This window comes from Sminthopsis crassicaudata, chromosome 2, assembly GCF_048593235.1.
Source record: "Sminthopsis crassicaudata isolate SCR6 chromosome 2, ASM4859323v1, whole genome shotgun sequence".
Lineage (NCBI taxonomy): Eukaryota > Metazoa > Chordata > Mammalia > Dasyuromorphia > Dasyuridae > Sminthopsis > Sminthopsis crassicaudata.
The window spans coordinates 360056039-360075481 of NC_133618.1; the positions used below are offsets into that span (position 1 = coordinate 360056039).

General features: G+C 39.1%; 1 pseudogene; it reads left to right on the forward strand.

Moving 5' to 3' along the window:
• The first annotated feature begins 2243 nt into the window (after window positions 1-2243).
• LOC141552844 (mitochondrial carrier homolog 2-like) overlaps window positions 2244-19443 on the forward strand; it is a 36121-nt pseudogene continuing 18921 nt past the window's right edge.

A 19443-nucleotide genomic window follows, 5' to 3' on the forward strand; every position in this document is an offset into this window, starting at 1 on the left:
CTTCTTTCCCCATAGCTTTTGGGTGGTTTTAGGAGCCTTTGCACCCTGGAGCTGGAGTGGGGAGTGACAGTTTTCCTTTGTTTGAATGGTTATGAGTGGGTTCAGATGGGAAGTTTGGTCTGCATACAAGCAAATTCAATTCCTTCTATGGCATCACTGGTCTCTTCATCATTCCCAGAGAAAGGGGTCAGCATCTTCCTGGGGCCACATTCCCCATCTTTTTCTTCTGATAATTTCTTGGTCCCCATTCTGTGAGTACTGGGTCCTGCATATGGGCACCCCCTGGTGGTTGTTCCCAAAACAGACAGGATCTCCTTATCCATCTGGAGAAGAGAGAAGGAGAAAGGAATGTAGGGAGTAATGGTATGAATAGATAGATTAGAGGAAAGAGGCATTTAAAGGTGTTTGGAGGCTGAAACTTAAGATCCCTGAGCTGTTCAAAATGAATAGGTTCTGTCTTCCTTTTAAATTCTCCAACTATCCATATCTTCCCCATACCTCATCTCTGACCCATCTGGAGCAAGACTCATTGCCCATGACCTTTAGTGCCTGAGATTTTTTTAGAACAGAGGGGACAACACTGAAGTCTTCTGGGTAGAAGTGGCTCTTCACTTATTGTTCATGTGCTTTCTAGCTTTTGCTTTATTTGCAAATTCATTGTGATGAGGTGTGAGAATTGGAGTATGAGAGCCTCTCTGGTTGTTAGAATTCACAAACCCAGAAATCTGCGTGGCAAAAAGGAATTTATTTGATCTAAGACGAAAGCTTTCTTAGTGGGCAAAACTCTTGATTAGGAATTTGGCAAAGGTGGGTTAACAGACCCTTGATTATATCAGGTAAATCTTGGCCTGGGAGCTGGGAAGCAGTTTGAGCCACTCAATAGAAGACTATTGACTATGCCTCAGGCAGAGATCTCCAATTGAATGAGACCACTTAGCTTAAGGGTGTTGTCTGGGAAAGGTGTGCTTTTCCTAGGGTTTGTGAGTCCTCTTTGGGGGGATACAGTTTACATCATTTTTCCCAAAAAGATCTCAGTTTACATCATTCCCTCTCAAGCAGTCTACCCAAATTCATTTGGGGTAACAGATGAAGGTCTCATCTTCAGTAGCTGCTTTAAGCTGACAAGGGTCAAAGAGCTGTCCCTACTTTCACTGGGAGTTCAGCCCAGGAGGGGAAGATCTGAAGACAACAGCAGCAGCATCTAAGGGATGTTGTGTGTCCCAGTCAGTTATCCCATGATTTCCAGGCTGCAGGAGCAGTTGAAAATTCGTAGCTTGAAGCCTGAAGGAAACAAATCTCATGAGAAGATTAAAAATGCAGGGGCCAAATATGAGTAAAAAAAATAATAATTAGAAATGGAATATAACCAGGAACCCCATATAGAGAAAGACTGGATGTACTGACTAGGGGACAGACACCTCCACTTAAGGGAAGGAAATAATCCAAGGCCATTTGGTTATCTAAAACCATGCCCTCCCCCCATTACCTGCAGAGTTCCCTAGTCTGACTAGGAAGTTATCTCCCCACTGGCAAGGGCTCAAAGAGTAACACCAAGAAAGCTGGAGAGAGAGTATTAGGAGTAAAGTTCTCATGGTGAGGAAGGAAGGAAGGAGATTATAGTGAGAGAAAGACAGACAATTTCACTCTTCTTTCTCCAGAGTTTTTCTCAGAGTTCTTTGGAAGAGAAATTTCAGGTCTTCCATGGGTTCACAGGAATATTCTGAAATATCTGAAGGAAAAATAATAGAAGCAGCATTTTTAATCCTAGAAATAAGAATCAAGCTGGGGAACCCTTCCAGTTTGACTTACAATGGAGTAGTCAGAATGACCTTATATGGTCTTTTTCATTTTATACCTGGGGGTAATCACCTTGAAGCTTCTAAGATTTCAAGTACACCATGTCCCCTGGATTTATAGGGAATGCAGTCTGGGTATGAGATTCTGTAGGTTAAAGGAAATGCTCATTTGCATATTCAGAAAGGGCCTTCTGCAGTGCCTCAAGCTGTGGCAAACTGAGTGGCCAGATGCTGTTCTGGATCTACAAGAATGTCAGTGGTTAGGAAAGGCCTCCCAAACAGAAGTTCAAAGGGACTCAGCTTAATATTCTCCCAAGGCGCAATATAGACTCTAAGAAGTCTTAATGGGAGATTCTTCACCCAATCCTCTTGAGTCTCTAAGCACAGTTTAGTAAGCACTCGCTTGAAGGTGTGATTCATTTTCTCCACCTTCTCAGAAGCCTGAGGATGCCAGGCAGAGTGGAGGTGACAGGTGATTTCGAACTCTTTGGCTACATTTTGGATTACTGGGAAGTGAAGACTGGGCTTGGTAGGCCAAAGAAAGGTATGATTTCTTTTAGCAAGGACTTTGATACCTCCTAAGCTTTCTCAGTCCTGCAGGGAAAAGCTTCTGCCCAGTTAGTAAAGTTGTCAACGAAAACCAGAGGCAACTTGAAACCTCTACGGGGGATATATGTATAAAGTCTATTTGCCAATCTTCCCGTGGGTATGTGTCCCTTCTCTGAATAGGCTTCAGGAGAGGAGGAGGTTTAACAGCTCCTTCAGGATTCACTTGGGCACAATTTGGGCAGGCCTGGCAGATCTGCCTGATTGTTTCTCCAAGCCTGTGACCAGTAAAAATGTGTTTCACCAGGGATTGAAGAGCATTTCTTCCTAGGTGTGGCCTGATGAAGACCAAAGATAAGTTTTCACTGACTTGCCTCTGGGATTGATAATTGGTATGAGGGTGTTTGAAACCAACCAGAAGGAGAAAGGATGTATTCCCTTTCTTCTGCAAGGTTTTTTTTCCTGTGAAGTATAGGAAAGGATATAAGAATCAGGGAGCTGGGGGATTAAAGGTGCCATGGTCAGGAGTGAATGGTCATCAGCTTTAGCAGTTGAATCTGCAAACCTATTCCCCTTGTCCTGAAGTGAATCTCCCTTCTGTTATCCTTTAGAAAATATGACTGAAACCTCTCTGGATTCCAGAACAGCTTGCAATAGGTACAGAATTTCTCCTGCATATTTAATAGGAGAATTCTTTGCTGCCAAAAGTCCTCTTTCTTTCCATATAGCCCCACGAGCATACAAAATATGAAAAGCATATTTGGAGTCAGTATAGATGTTCACTCTCATTCCCTTCCCCAGTTCCAAATCTCTGGTTAGGGCAATGAGGTCAGCTTTCTGGGCAGAAGTTCCAGGGGGCAATGTCTTAGCTTCTAGGGTGTCTTTGGGAGTCACCACAGAATATCTTGCCCTTCTTTCTCCATTTTCAAGAAAGCTCGACCCATCTGTAAGCCATTCCCTTAAATCAGGTTGGCTGGAGTAGACAGAATCTAAAGCTTCCTCACAATTTTCTCCTGACTGAGGGTTGTCAGAGAGCAGAGTGGCAGGGTTAAGAGTGACCCAGAGACACTCAGTGTGACAATCAGGTCAGGGGATTTCTAGTAGGAGAGTGTGATATCTAGTAAGCCCCCCACCAGCAAGCCTCCAATGCCCTTTGGCTTCTAAAATGCTCGGAACCTGGTGGGGGTTAAAACCTCTAACGGCTGTCCCAAGTTTTGAGGCCATGGCAGCCACCGCTCTAAGGCAGGAGGGCTATCCTACGGAAACTGAGTCCAGTTTCTTTGAGAAATAGGCCACCAGTCTGGGGTCAGGTCCCAGAGCCTGAATTAAGACCCCCAAAGCCTGACCTTTAATTTCATCTACATACAGAGGGAAAGGCTTCTCTAACTTAGGTAGGGCCAGGGCAGGGGTGGAGGTCAATTTGGCCTTCAGAATTTTAAAAGCCTTGACCTGATCAGGTTCCCATTCAAGGGGAAGATTATCAGAGCCTTGAATAGAATAGTAGAGAGGTTTGGCAATAATCCCAAAATTAGGTATCCAAATTCTGCAGAAACCAGCTATGCCCAGGAAAGTGTGTAGCTGTTTCTTTGAGGCAGGGTCTGGAAGGCCTAAAATGGTCTGTTTCCTCTCCTTCATTAGAGAACGAGAAGTGGGGATGAGATTATGGCCCAAATATTTGACAGACTGGCAGGCAATGTGGGCTTTGGTAAGGAGACCCTGTAGCCCCTCAAGGCTAGAAAATTTAGGGTTTTCATGGCAACATTTAGGAACTCCTCTCTGGTGGGACTGCAGATTAAAATAGCATCCACATTCAGGATGAGACTGCTGTCAAGCAGCTACAATTCCCTTAAATCTTTAGCCAGTGCTATCTGAATAAAAGTGGGGGCTGACTTGGAAGCCTTGGGTCTAAGCTGTTCTAATCTAGTTCAGGAGACGAGGGGGATCTGGTATTGTGGGACCCAAGGCCCTGTTTTTGATAAGGAGGGGTTTTGGAAGGGATTGCAGGCCTTTTGATAAGGACTACAATGGGAAACAGAAATAGGATCTTGTGCCCCTAAAGGAGTGAAAAGGAGGGAGTCATCTAGAAGATCTTCTATCTACCTTCAATTCCCTTGCAGTAAATGTTACCAGCAGCATTCTGCAGTGCTGTCTTAATTCAGGATCTTGAGAGAAGACCATAAAGGCTTGGACATAAGAAACTTCAGTCCACTTGTCTTGCTTTCAGCAAAACAAATCAAACTGCTAGATAGTGCTGTAGTTAACTAAGCCATTAGTGGGCCATTTTTCCTGGTTCTTCAAGATATATTGAGGCCAAGCAGTACTGCAAAAGTAAATGAGTTTCTTGGTCTTGAGATCTTTCAAGTCAAATTTGTCTCTTTTTTAAAGAGACAACCTAAAGGAGAATCTTTAGGAATGGAGATGGACTGCCTCATTTTGCCACAAGCCCCAGATTTCCTGATTCTATAGCTCCTTGTTCTCCTAGGCACCCTAGAGAGAGAGGGAGATGACAAAAACACTCCCTGATTAAGGGAAATTTTTGTCAGGGTGCAGGAATTCCAGTCTGCATGTCCCCAGACAGAGAACTCTGCTGAGCATGAAGCTCCAAACAACCCAATTTTCCTGGGAATTTGGGTTGTCCTAGCTATAGAATAGACAACAAGAAAAGGCCAGATTCTCGGAGATCCTGTAGGGGCCACCAAATGATGAGGTGTGAGAATTAGAGTATGAGATCCCCTCTGGTTGGTGCCTCAGGTCCCTTACAAAAGAATTGAAGAACCCTAAATCTGCTTGGCAAAAGGGAATTTATTTACATTAAGAAGAAAGCTTTCTTAGAGGGCAAAACTCCTGACTAGGAATTTGGCAAAGGTGGGTTAACAGACCCTTGATTACATTGGGTAAATCTTGGCCTGGGGGCTGGGGAGCAGTTTGAGCCACTCAATAGAGGACTATTGACTATGCCTCAGGCTGAGATCTCCAATTGAATGAGACCATTTCACTTAAGGGTGTTGTCTGGGAAAGGAATTTTCTTGACTCCAAACCTGACACTCTATCCACTGTACCATTCTCTTATGTCTTCCATTTTCCCCACTATCCCAACTCCCCTGCCCAATATTTGCTTGAGTGGAATATTTACACTCCTTCGTAGAAGGAGATTTTCCCCACAGTTTGAACCTGGGAAATTTCTACTTCTAGGTACTTGAAAAAATAGTGAACATGACAAGCAGAAGTGTATTCAGAAGAGCTCTAGACTTGAAGAGTCAGGAGATCTGGGTTCCAAATCCTTTTCAGTCTGAGGGAACAGAACTAGAAATGGTGTGTTGGAGTACAGGGAGAGTCTAACAAACAAATTTGGCAATCAATTCATCAATTCACAAGTATTTATTAAGCACTTAGCACAAAAACAAAAAATGAGACATTCCTTGTCTTTAAGGACTCTTGTGTGTGTGTGTACTTGATATATACAAAATAAATAAATGGCATTTTTTTTTTAGTGGGAGAAAGATAGCAGTAATTGAGTAGAAATTTTAGTAGGCAGTAAGGAAAATTTAACTAATATCACCTTGCCTTTCTCTTTGGGGCTTTAATTGTGGGCTAATTTGGAGAGACAAATCAAGGGAGGTCATTGACACATATAGAAAAGACAAGGCTTTAAGTTGGGGTGGAAGTTGGGGACCATGGACTAGGCACCCAAGTAGTGACAGACAATATGGTGGTAATCACTGGGGGAGGTTATTGTTCATATGATTTACTGGGTTGACTGGAACAGATGCCAAATAAACCTGATGTGCAGCATTAAGAAAGTAGCATATGTAGCATGGACAAGTTAAAGTTCTTTGTTCTGCTACTTCAGATGATCCAGTGACTACCAAAATGACTTCAAAAGAATTCTTGCCACCTAGCAAAGATTGCTCCAATCTAGGTTGTATTCAAGTGGCCAGACTGGGCACTGGAATGAGAATGGAGCCCTCTACCATGATGGAAACTTTTTTTAAATCTTCTACATTATAATTTTGGTTTTGGTTGTGGACTTAGGAAGGCTATATGAAAGTCTCTTGTTAATATAGCATAAGGGGATTGTTAGCTGGGATGGAATGACTGAGTTTTTGATACCTCAAAAAGGTTCTGAGCTGCTGGCTGACTGCTTCAGGGAGAAGCTAAAGGTGATTTTCTGGCCTGGGAATCATATCCATTCCTGAGGCTGGGAGAAGATCTCAATTGAGGCAGCAGTAATAGTGAGGAATCAAGATTTTGGGGTTTCTGATCAGGGAACCAAATGATGAGGTATAGTTTTAGGGTGGTCAGGGAACCAAAGAAGAGATTTGGCCTCTCCTAAATCCCCTGGGTAGGGAGTTTTGGGAACCCCCTTCTGGCATCACAGAGATCCTTTGTAAAGGAATTTATGAACCCAAAAAGCTAGACTGATAAAAAGAAGTTTATTATAGGCACTGGGAAGTCAGCCTTTGCTATGCATGGATAGAAAGGCTGAATTCCTTACTGGCAAAATCCCAACAGAAAGAAAGATGTAAAGTAAGGTCCCAACAGAAAGAGATAAAGTCTCATTAGGGAAATAGGTGAACATAAAGAGAGGGTAACGCGGGAATAGAATATCATCCCGGCGGGCAGAGTTTTCTAATATGCCAGGAAGAGAGTTTCCTTGGCATGGCATATTAGCTCCTCTGCGAGAATTGGGTTTAAAATTGCTGTTTTTAAAATAGAAGCCTTTGACTACAAGCCAAGGCCTACTCCTTCTCCCAATAAGGTTGCTGGGTGGAGTTTGAGCTGGAATTGAATAGAAAATCTTAGAATTGAATGGGTGTTTCTCCAAAATTGAGGTTTGATATCTCCAACTCTGGACTCAGCTAGCCCCACCTAGATTACATAATGAAGCTGTTTATTCTCGGGTGGGGTCTTTACAGTGGTAGGATTCAAAGAGAATTTGTCCTTTAAGGAGTTTTAAGAGTTTCAGGGCTCCCTTTGTCAATAGCAGCAGGAGACCAATTACTATTTTTCCTGTGGTGCCTAAAGAGCTGTAGGAATTTTCACCTTGGTCATTAAAACTCAAAGCTAGACAAATGATATGCAAATTATCAGGTTCCTTTTTGAGTTACGAGGATGATTATATTTAGAAATTATACTTATTCCCCATTCCCCTTATTAGCTAAGGGTATATTATAGGATGGGGAAAACTGTTTCTCTTCTCTTCCACATCAGGACTAGAGAAAATGAATGGAAGTGGCCACAGAAAATATTTATTGGGTATCTATCAAACATGGTGCTGGACATGGGGGTTATGTATGTCATTTTACAGAAATGTTTGAAATTCCTTTCTCCTAAGTCTCTCCTCCAAAGATTTTATAACACTTTCCTTTTTTTCAAACTCCATCATCAAAATTTGCCCTAGATACCAAGCAGTACTGGTGTGGATTATTTGTAATAAATAACTTCTTGTTTCTTGTTTTTCTAGATAGAGTCTTATCTCTGTAGCCATTGCTTGAGGGTTGCCTTTTTCCTTTTGTCTTATTTCTCCTACACAATACTGGGCATAGTGAAGATTAAATGGCATTATAGATGTGAAAATGCTTTGGGAAATTAAAGTACTAACCAGAGTGACAAATACCTGCTATGTACAATTAATCTTCACATAAGCTTTATTGTCTTTTAACCCCAGCAATGGGTAAACTCTGTGTCCCTTTAGACTATGAACTCCTTGAGGGCAGGTTCCTTTTCAGGTCCCTTTCAGTCTCTATTTCCCATAAAAAACGCCAACAGTATTTGTTCCCTGAAGGCCAGGGTTAGGTATATTCTTTCTTTAACTGCTTCTTAATGGAGGCAAGTCATTTCATCAGACACTCAGTTTTCTCACTCTTTTATTCTTTCATTCATTTATCTGTGTAATGAAGATAATTTGTGAAACTTAAGTTCAATAGAAATGTAGATTATTGCCTATAGTGAATGCTTAATTTAACAGTCATGGAGTTTCTTGTCAGTCTGGCTAGGAAGTTAGGCTGGAAATTCAGGATCATTAATCAAACAATAAGATTTATTAATCCTAGGTGTCAAGCACTATGTCAAGTGCCAAGGTTACAAAGACAAATATGACCATCCTCTTATTTTTTACCTATTTCCAGGATAGAGGGACTATAAGTATATGGGTGATTTTATTTAATTTTTTTATTAATTTTATAATTATAATTTTTGACAGTACATATGCATGAGTAATTTTTTTTTATAACATTATCCCTTGTATTCATTTTCCCAGATTTTCCCCTCCCTCCCTCCCTCCACTCCCTCCCCCCGATGACAGGCAATCCCATACATTTTACATGTGTTACAATATAACCTAGATACAATATATGTGTGTAAATCCAATTTTCTTGTTGCACGTTAAGTATTGGATTCAGAAGGTATAAGTAAGCTGGGTAGATAGATAGTAGTGCTAATATTTTACATTCACTTCCCAGTGTTCCTTCTCTGGGTGTAGTTGTTTCTGTCCATCATTGATAAGCTAGAAGTGAGTTGGATCTTCTCTATGTCGAAGATTTCCACTTCCATCAGAATACATCCTCATATAGTATTGTTGTTGATAGTGTATAATGATCTCCTGTTTCTGTTCATTTCACTCAGCATCAGTTGATGTAAGTCTCTCCAAGCCTCTCTGTATTCCTCCTGCTGGTCATTTCTTACAGAGCAATACTATTCCATAACATTCATATACCATAATTTACCCAACCATTCTCCAACTGATGGACATCCATTCAACTTCCAGTTTCTAGCTACAACAAAAAGAGCTGCCACAAACATTTTGGCACATACAGGTCTATATGGGTGATTTTAAAAGATAATTAAGGAATTTTATTTTCCCCCAAAGGGGAAACTTAGGAAAGATTGGTCACTGAGCAATATTAATTTTGTATCTGATATGGCTGTTGGCTTATAATGACTATCTGCACTGACACAGAGAGTCTAAAGAAATGAGACTATATAAAAAAAAGTTATGATTTAAAACTTTTAATAAAAACCCAATTCTTCGACATGATCCATAGCTTCTTACCCTTCTATTCCTTTCCTCTTTCTCTGTAATTTATTTCAATCCAACCAATATTTATTAGGCATTTACTGTATGAGAAATATTGTATTCTGCTTTTTTCTGATAGGCCCTCCTCCTAATCCCTGAAATATATTTCTCTTTTTTCATAGTAATTTTCTATTGGTTTCTTCTTTGATTCTCATAAGAATTTGTGTCTAGATGCAGGTGTCAGTATCTGTGGCCTAGAGCTCTGAGTGGTGTGGTTGAGGAGGAGGTGGGGGGACACACAATGCTTGAGGCTGTGGGAGGCACTGTAGTCCCAGAGATATAACTGCAGAGTGGATTCCCAGGCATTGGTCACCAAATGTCAGTCACGAGGTGCCAACTAGACAGGTTTGAGCTCAGCTTTCTGTGGCTCTCACATAACTGTTTGGTATAGGGAACAGAAAATAATGTCTCTGAATTCACCTGGACATTTGCGGGGCTCAGCTCAGGTCATTCTCTGGGAGATACCAAGACTCTCTGTAGAGAGGTGGAATTCTCTTTGTTGATGAGAAGATCTTTTTCACCAAGGCAGACTCTCTAAGGGTAAACTGATTCCTGTTGTTAAAGGACTTACTGTCAAATAGTGAATACTCATCCCAGAAGCTGGGGTCTTTGGGTTTATCAAATACTAGATTACTATAGTCATTGATTATTGTGTCTTGTGAGCCTAACCTATTCCACTGATCCACTGCTCTGTTTCTTATCAAGTAGTTTTGATGACTACTGTTTTATAATATAGCTTTAGGTCTGGTACATCTAGACCACCATCCTTTGCATTTTTTTTTCATATTCCAAAGGCTTATTGTTTAACAAAATAGACAAATTGAGGTGTCGATTGAAATATTGCATAGAATAAAAAAAAATTGAATATAACAGACTTTCCAAAGGGTTGATTGACCACAAAACCCCTTGTTTTTTAGTTTGGGAATAGAGGAAGTTAACTTGAGATCAGCCATTTTCTGGGATAGAAGGTGGGGTGGAAGGAAGAAATTTTCATGAACAGCTATGGTGAAAAATTTCAAGACTTTCAAGGAGAATGCAGAAGATTGGCAGCTAATATCTGAGAGAGGAAGGACAGGCCCTGCCCTGCCTTGCCCTAGCTTTATTTCTGTTTGTGTTTTCTTAAATTTATTTCCTTAATGAATGCATGTGCTGGATTTAATAATTTTTCTTAGAAACACCCCCACCCCCATATGTTGCTGGTTTTCCCTTTGTTTGTGGCATGAGGTCACAATGGGAATCTTTCCTAGCACAGGGTGGAGAATTCAACCTCTAGTCATTGTTAGAGTTGTCTTCTTTTAATTGAGGGCTTAGGTACAAGACATTTTGTAACTACTTATCTAAATGCAGAATCACCATGAATTCAGTATCTATTTTATAAATTTATTTCATAGATGAAAGTCAAGGTGATGAGGTTTGAATCCCCTCAGTTCCTGGTAGTGATGAGGTTAGTGGCAATAAGAGAGTTGTTAAAAATCCTCTTTCAATCAATTGGTGGTAGGTTTAAAGTGAAAGAATTTGGTTATTCCCGAATTATTAATTGCAAAATGAAAATTTATTGTTGAATAGAAACCGGTTTGCTAAGCGACTGACTGCCATAGTGACCAAGTCCTATTAGGGAAATGGAATCTTGTCTTGAGAGAATGCTTTCTCCTAGAAGCTGAGCAAGCTACTTTAGGTCTTCTGTGAGGAATAAGTTTAAGGGAACCTGTTACATGGATCTTGGTGGGGCCTGGGACACCAGGATTTCTCAATTGAATGAGAGCTCAAGAATTAAAAAAAAAATCAATGGGAGTTGATTTACCTCTAAATAATGTTACTTCTCTCATCCTGGGAGGATGGGCCCTCTCTAGACACCTTGGAGCCTGGGAGGTCCTGATCTCTGAGGTCAGAAAAGGGAACACAATCTCAGAGTGATAGTTTTAAAGGAAAAGGGAATAGTTTCCCTCTTGCTTCAAAGGTTTCATAGGAAAAGACAGATCTCTGTAGCTAAGAAACAGGTGACTAAGTGAGTGGTAAGAGTCAGTAAATGTTGTGTGTTCAATAAGAGCTTCCTAGACAGATAAATATAGACCTAGAAGATGACAAAAAGCCTATGGCAAAAAGCAGGGGATTCATACTTCTTTTTACTTGCTCCAAATTGAATGTCTTGTCTTCTCAAGTCATCTCTACTCATATGAGAAGGTGCTCTAAATCACTATTGATCAGATAAATTGAGACAACTCTGAGATATCACTACACACCTTTCAGAGTGGCTAAGTTGACAGGAAAAGATAATAATGAATGTTGGAGAGGATATGAGAAAACTGGGACACTGATACATTGTTGGTGGAATTGTGAACAAATCCAACCATTCTAGAGAGCAATTTGGAACTATACTCAAAAAGCTATCAAACTGTGTCTCAAAACTGAGTTTGTGTCTCAAAGAGATCTTAAAGGACATGTGCAAAAATGTGGCAGCCCTCTTTGTAGGGGCAAGAAACTGGAAACTGAGTGAATAGCTATCAGTTGGAGAATGGCTGAATAAATTATGGTATATGAATGTTATGGAATATTATTGTTCTACAAGAAATAATCACCAGGATGATTTCAGAGAAGCCTGGAGAGATTTACATGAACTATTAATGCTAAGTGAAATGATCAGAATCAGGAGATCATTGTACATGGCAATAACAAGATTATTCTGTGATCAATTCTGATAGACTTGTCTTTTCTCAACAATGAGGTGATTCAGGCCAGTTCTAGTCATCTTGTGATAGGAAGAGTCATCTGCAACCAGAAAGAGGACTGTGGGAACTGAGTGTGAATCATAATATAACATTTTTACTTCTTTTGTTGTTATTTGTTTGAATTTTACTTTCTTATTTTTTTCCTTTTTTGATCTGATTTTTCTTGTGCAGCAAGATAATTGTAAAAATATGTATGCCTAAAAAAAACCAAAACAGGCTTTGTTGTTGTTACTGTGTCATATCACTGTTATTGTTATTGTCATTCTTGCTTCCTTGTTTGTTTTAAAGACCTTTCTGTGATAATTCTTCAAATCTAGTTCATCTCATGATTCCTTGGACTCTTCCTGGCCATTTGTGGGTGAATGTTTCACAGGCAGTTCTCAAATAGAAAGAAATGTACATGATACAGGGTTTTTTAAATTTTATATTAAACAAGCAATACTTCTAAACATATTTCCATATTCATTATACTGTGCAAGAAAATTAATCCCCAGATTAAAAGGGAAAAATGAGAAAGAAAAAACATACATCAAAAAGTGAAAATACTATGCTTTGATACACATTCAGTTTCCATAGTTCTTTCTCTGGATATGGATGATACTTTCCATCTAACGTCTACTGGAATTCCCTTGAATCACCTCCTTATTGAAAAGAGCCAAGTCTATCAGATTGATTTTCACATAATTTTGTTGTTACTATGTTCAGTGTTCTTCTGGTTCTGCTTGCTTCCCTCAGCATGAGTTCATGTAAGTCTTTCTAGGCTTTTCTGGGAAAAAAAAAAAAAAAGCTGCTTATCACTTTAATAGAAAATAATATTTTTTTGGGGGCGGAGCCAAGATGGCGGAGAAGATACACGCCACTGTGTAAGCTCCTTTCTTCCCTCACAACCAACTAGATTTAATCAGCCTCAGAAATAGCGTTGGACTGATAGAATACACAAGGACTGGAAGCACGACTTACCAGTTGAAGAGAATCTGGAGTTTCAGCAGGAAAGGTCAGCTCCCAGGGGAGGAAGAAGAGAGGCCAGCCCAGATGGTGGGGTAGTGGCACACTGCGCTGGTCGCGCTAGTGAGGGCTCTGGGATCAGAGAATCCACTGACATAAAAGAATCTGGCACAGGCTGTTAACTCTTCTCTGCTTATAAAACAGCAGTTCAGAGGAGAAATATAAGCCACTTTAAAATTTAAAACTAGATTGGATCTTCCGGGATCCCGGGGGTGACTCAGCAGATCTCGGCACTTGGGGGTGTGGCCGACATAGGCAATCCAGGCTTTCACCTGGGGGTAGTTAAGAGATTGAAAAGTGGGCGGGGCGGTAACTCATAGTGCCTGGCTCAGCTGGCTGGAGGCTGTGGAACGGAAGTCCCAGAGAAGTGGAACCTTTGAACTAGGGACCGTGGTTTCTGGCAGACACTTCCAGTTTGAGCGCAGGGGCTTTTCACGTCACCTGCTGCAGACATCCACGCCCCACCGGGACGCATAGGCTAGGCTTTGAGTCGCCTTTACTGTTCAGTCTCAACCTCAGGGAAGCCGCTAAAACACAGTGCCCTCAGGGCACAGCAGTGCTGATCACCTCTGAGGCACTTCCAGGGAGGGGGTGGGGAACTCTCTCCCAGAGCTCTCTCTTATCTCAGGCGCAGGAGCCGCTGCATCCATCCAGTCTGGGAGGAAGCTGGTAAATAAATAAATAAATAATTTCCTACCCCAGGGTAGGATTTTTTAAGTATGAGCAAGAAGCCCAAAAAAACCATAGATTCCTTCTACACAGAGAAAGAACGGGTATCCAACCCCAAGGAAGTTAACAGCAGAGAGTCAGCAGATAACAACCTAAAGGGGAACGATTCCTGCCCCCCATCACATAACTCTCTCCTATGAAGAGACTATTAAAAAGTTAAGAGAGTTTGAAGAAAAATGGGGAAAGGAAAGAGAAGCTATGATAGAGAAAAACAACATTCTGAAATTGGAGTTGGAAAAAATAAAGAATTCACAGGAGATGCAGGGAAACAAAATTGGTGAATTAGAAAAGGTAAAAAAATCACAGGAAAGTAGGATTTCTGAATTGGAGAAGATAAAAAAGTCCCAAGAAAATAGGATTTCTGAATTGGAAAAAGAAAATAATTCTCAAAAAAAAAAAAACATTAGGGAAATGGGAAAAAATTCAATAGAGCAAAATAACTCATTTAAAAATGAAATTGGGCATTTACAAAAAGAACTAAAAACTGTGAATGAAGAAAATAACTCCTTAAAAGTCAGGATGGAACAAATAGAAATGAATGATTCATTGAGAACCCAAGAATCAGTCAAACAAAACAAAAAAAATGAAAAGCTGAAGAACAACATCAAATACTTACTGGGAAAATCTATAGACCTGGAAAATAGATCTAGGAGAGATAATCTGCGGATCATTGGACTTCCCGAAAACTATGACCAAAAAAAGAGCCTAGATTCTATTTTACAGGAAATTATCAAAGAGAACTGTCCAGAGATAATAGAAACAGAGGGGAAAGTAGATGTTGAAAGAATTCATCAAACTCCTGCTGAAATAAACCCTAAAAAAAGAACACCACGGAATATTGTGGCTAAGCTGCAGAATTACCACACAAAGGAGAAAATCCTGCAAGCAGCTAGAAAAAAAACAATTTAAATACCAAGGTGCCACAATAAGGGTCACACAAGATCTGGCTGCCTCCACATTAAAAGATAGAAGGACCTGGAACCTGATATTCCGAAAGGCAAAAGATCAAGGATTGCAACCAAGAATAAACTACCCAGCTAAGTTTAGCATCTTTTTCCATGGAAGAAGATGGTCATTCAATGAAATAGAGGAATTCCATATGTTTCTAAGAAAAAAACCAGACTTAAACAAAAAATTTGATCTACATCCACAAGACTGAAGAGAAACAGAAAAAGGTACACAGAACCCTTGAGAACTATATCTCTGTTGTGGGTATATAGAAAGTACGCATGGATAATTTGATTTTACTGATATAAAAGAAAAAAAAAAGGAGGGGGTGTAGTAAAGGGAAGCAGGTAGTATCAGAAAAAGGGGAGGGAGTGATAAAAGAGGGAAACTACATCCCAGGAAGAGGCATAGAAAATACACCATATCTGAGGGAATTTAGAGAGGGGGAGAATCATTGTGTAAATCTTACTCTCATCAGAAGTGGCTCAAAGAGTAAATAATTGTCATATTTGTTTTTCAGAGAATTCTCTTTCACCTCATTAAAAGGGGGGAGAGGAAAAGGGAAAAGGAAAAGGAGAATAAGGGAAGGGACGTGGAGGGAGGGGGAGGGATACTAAAAAAAAAAGGGGGGGGGAGAGGAAAAGGGAAAAGGAAAAGGAGAATAAGGGAAGAGATTTGGAGGGAGGGGGAAGGATACTAAAAAAAGGGGGGCTGCGCGTCACAAGGGGGGTCTATAAATTAAATATTGGGGAAGGGGTTCAGGGGGGTCAAGGGAAAAAGCATAATCTGGGGATAATATGATGGCAGGAAATACAGAATTAGTAATTTTAACTGTAAATGTGAATGGGATGAACGTTCCCATCAAACGGAGACGGATAGCAGACTGGATCAAAAATCAGAACCCTACAATATGTTGTTTACAGGAAACACACTTAAAGCAGGGAGATACATATAGAGTAAAGGTAAAAGGTTGGAGCAGAATCTATTATGCTTCAGGTAAAGCCAAAAAAGCAGGGGTAGCTATCCTTATCTCAGATCAAGCAAAAGCAGAAGTTGATCTAATTAAAAGAGATAAGGAAGGAAACTATATCCTGCTGAAAGGTAGCATAAATAATGAAGCCATATCGATACTAAACATATATGCACCAAGTGGTATAGCATCTAACTTCCTAAAGGAAAAGTTAAGAGATTTGCAAGAAGAAATAGACAGTAAAACTATAATAGTGGGAGATCTCAACCTTGCACTCTCAGATTTAGACAAATCAAACCACAAAACAAACAAGAAAGAAATTAAAAAAGTAAATAGAACATTAGAAAAACTAGGTATGATAGACCTTTGGAGAAAACTGAATGGCAATAGAAAGGAATATACTTTCTTCTCAGCAGTTCATGGATCCTATACAAAAATTGACCATATATTAGGACATAAAGATCTCAAAATTAAATGTAGGAAGGCAGAAATAATAAATGCCTTCTTCTCAGACCACAATGCAATAAAAGCTACATTCAGTAAAAAGTTATGGATAAATAGACCAAAAAGTAATTGGAAACTGAATAATCTCATCTTAAAGAATGACTGGGTGAAAGAGCAAATTATAGAAACAATTAATAATTTCACCCAAGATAATGACAATGATGAGACATCATACCAAAATCTGTGGGATGCAGCTAAAGTAGTAATAAGGGGAAATTTTATATCTTTAGATGCTTATTTGAAGAAAATAGAGAAAGAGAAGATTAACAAATTGGGCTTGCAACTTAAAAGGCTAGAAAAAGACCAAATTAAAAACCCCCAACCAAAAATTAAACTTGAAATACAAAAATTAAAAGGAGAAATCAATAATATTTAAAGTAAAAAAACTATTGAATTAATAAATAAAACCAAGAGTTGGTTTTATGAAAAAGCCAATAAAATAGATAAACCTTTGGTAAATCTGATCAGAAAAAAGAAAGAGGAAAATCAAATTGTTAGTCTTACAAATGAAAAGGGGGATCTTTCCACCAATGAAGAGGAAATTAGAGAAATAATAAGCGAGTTACTTTGCCCAACTTTATGCCAATAAATTTGATAACTTAAGTGAAATGGATGACTTCCTCCAAAAATATAGGCTTCCTAGATTAACAGAGGAGGAAATAAATTGCTTAAATAGTCCCATTTCAGAAAAAGAAATAGAACAAGCTATTAATCAACTCCCCAGGAAAAAATCCCCTGGACCAGATGGATTTACATGTGAATTCTACCAAACATTTAAAGAACAATTATCCCCAATGCTATATAAACTATTTGAAAAAATAGGGAATGAAGGAGTCCTACCAAACTCCTTTTATGACACAGACATGGTACTGATACCTAAACCAGGTCGATCGAAAACTGAGAAAGAAAATTATAGACCAATTTCCTTAATGAATATTGATGCTAAAATCTCAAATAAGATATTAGCAAAAAGACTTCAGAAAATCATCCCCAGGATAATACACTATGATCAAGTAGGATTCATACCAGGAATGCAGGGCTGGTTTAATATTAGGAAAACTATTAGTATAATTGACCATATTAATAATCAAATTAATAAAAACCATATGATCATCTCAATAGATGCAAAAAAAGCATTTGACAAAATCCAACATCCATTCCTACTAAAAACTCTTGAGAGTATAGGAATAAATGGATTATTCCTTAGAATAATCAGGAGCATATATTTAAGACCTTCAGTAAGCATAATATGCAATAGAAATAAACTGCAACCTTTCCCAGTAAGATCAGGAGTGAAACAACGTTGCCCACTATCACCATTACTATTCAATATAGTACTAGAAACGCTAGCCTCGGCAATAAGAGCCGAGAGATTCAAGGAATTAGAGTAGGAAATGAGGAAATCAAACTATCACTCTTTGCAGATGACATGATGGTACACTTAGAGAACCCCAAAGACTCTGCTAAAAAGCTATTAGAAATAATTCAGAATTTTAGCAAAGTGGCAGGATACAAAATAAATCCACATAAATCCTCAGCATTCTTATATATCACCAACAAAATGCAACAGCAAGAGATACAAAGAGAAATTCCATTCCAAACAAATGTTGAGAGTATAAAGTATTTGGGAATCCATCTACCAAAGAATATTCAGGAATTATATGAGAAAAATTACAAAACACTTGCCACAAAAATAAAGTCAGATTTAAATAATTGGAAAGACATTCAGTGCTCTTGGATAGGCCGAGCAAATATAATAAAGATGACAATACTCCCCAAACTAATCTATTTATTTAGTGCTATACCAATCAGACTCCCAAGAAACTATTTTAATGACCTAGAAAAAATAACAACAAAATTCATATGGAAGTATAAAAGGTCGAGAATTGCAAGGGAACTAATGAAAAAAAAGTCAGAGGAAGGTGGTCTAAGTGTACCTGATCTAAAACTATATTATATAGCAGCAGTCACCAAAACCATTTGGTACTGGCTAAGAAATAGAACGGTAGATCAATGGAACAGATTAGATACAAAGGACAAAAAAGGGTACATCTATAGCAATCTAATCTTTGATAAACCCAAAGATACCAACATTAGGGACAAAAATTCATTATTCAGAAGAAACTGTTGGGAAAACTGGAAATTAGTATGGCAGAAATTAGATATGGACCCACACTTAATACCATATACCAAGATAAGATCAAAATGGGTCCATGATTTAGGCATAAAGAATGAGATAATAAATAGATTATAGGAACAGAGAATAGTCTACCTCTCAGACTTGTGGAGGAGGAAGGAATTTATGACCAGAGGAGAACTAGAGATCATTATTGATCACAAAATAGAAGATTTTTATTACATCAAACTAAAAAGTTTCTGTACAAACAATACTAATGCAAACAAGATTAGAAGGGAAGTAACAAATTGGGAAAATATTTTTAAAAGTAAAGGTTCTGACAAAGGTCTCATTTCCAAAATATATAGAGAACTGACCTTAATTTATAGGAAACCAAACCATTCTCCAATTGATAAATGGTCAAGGGATATGAACAGACAATTCTCAGATGATGAAATTGAAATTATTTCCACTCATATGAAAGAGTGTTCCAAATCACTACTGATCAGAGAAATGCAAATTAAGACCACTCTGAGATACCACTACACACCTGTCAGATTGGCTAAGATGACAGGAACAAATAATGATGAATGTTGGAGGGGATGTGGGAAAACTGGGACACTGATACATTGTTGGTGGAGTTGTGAAAGAATCCAGCATTCTGGAGAGCAATTTGGAACTATGCCCAAAAAGTTGTCAAACTGTGCATATCCTTTTGAGCAATTTGGAACTATGCCCAAAAAGTTGTCAAACTGTGCATATCCTTTGACCCAGCATTGCTGTTATTGGGATTATATCCCAAAGAAATACTAAAGAGTGGAAAGTGACCTGCATGTGCCAAAATGTTTGTGGCAGCTCTTTTTGTTGTAGCTAGAAACTGGAAGTTGAATGGATGTCCATCAATTGGAGAATGGTTGGGTAAATTGTGGTATATGAAGGTTATGGAATATTATTGCTCTGTAAGAAATGACCAGCAGGAGGAATACAGAGAGGCTTGGAGAGATGTACATCAACTGATGCTGAGTGAA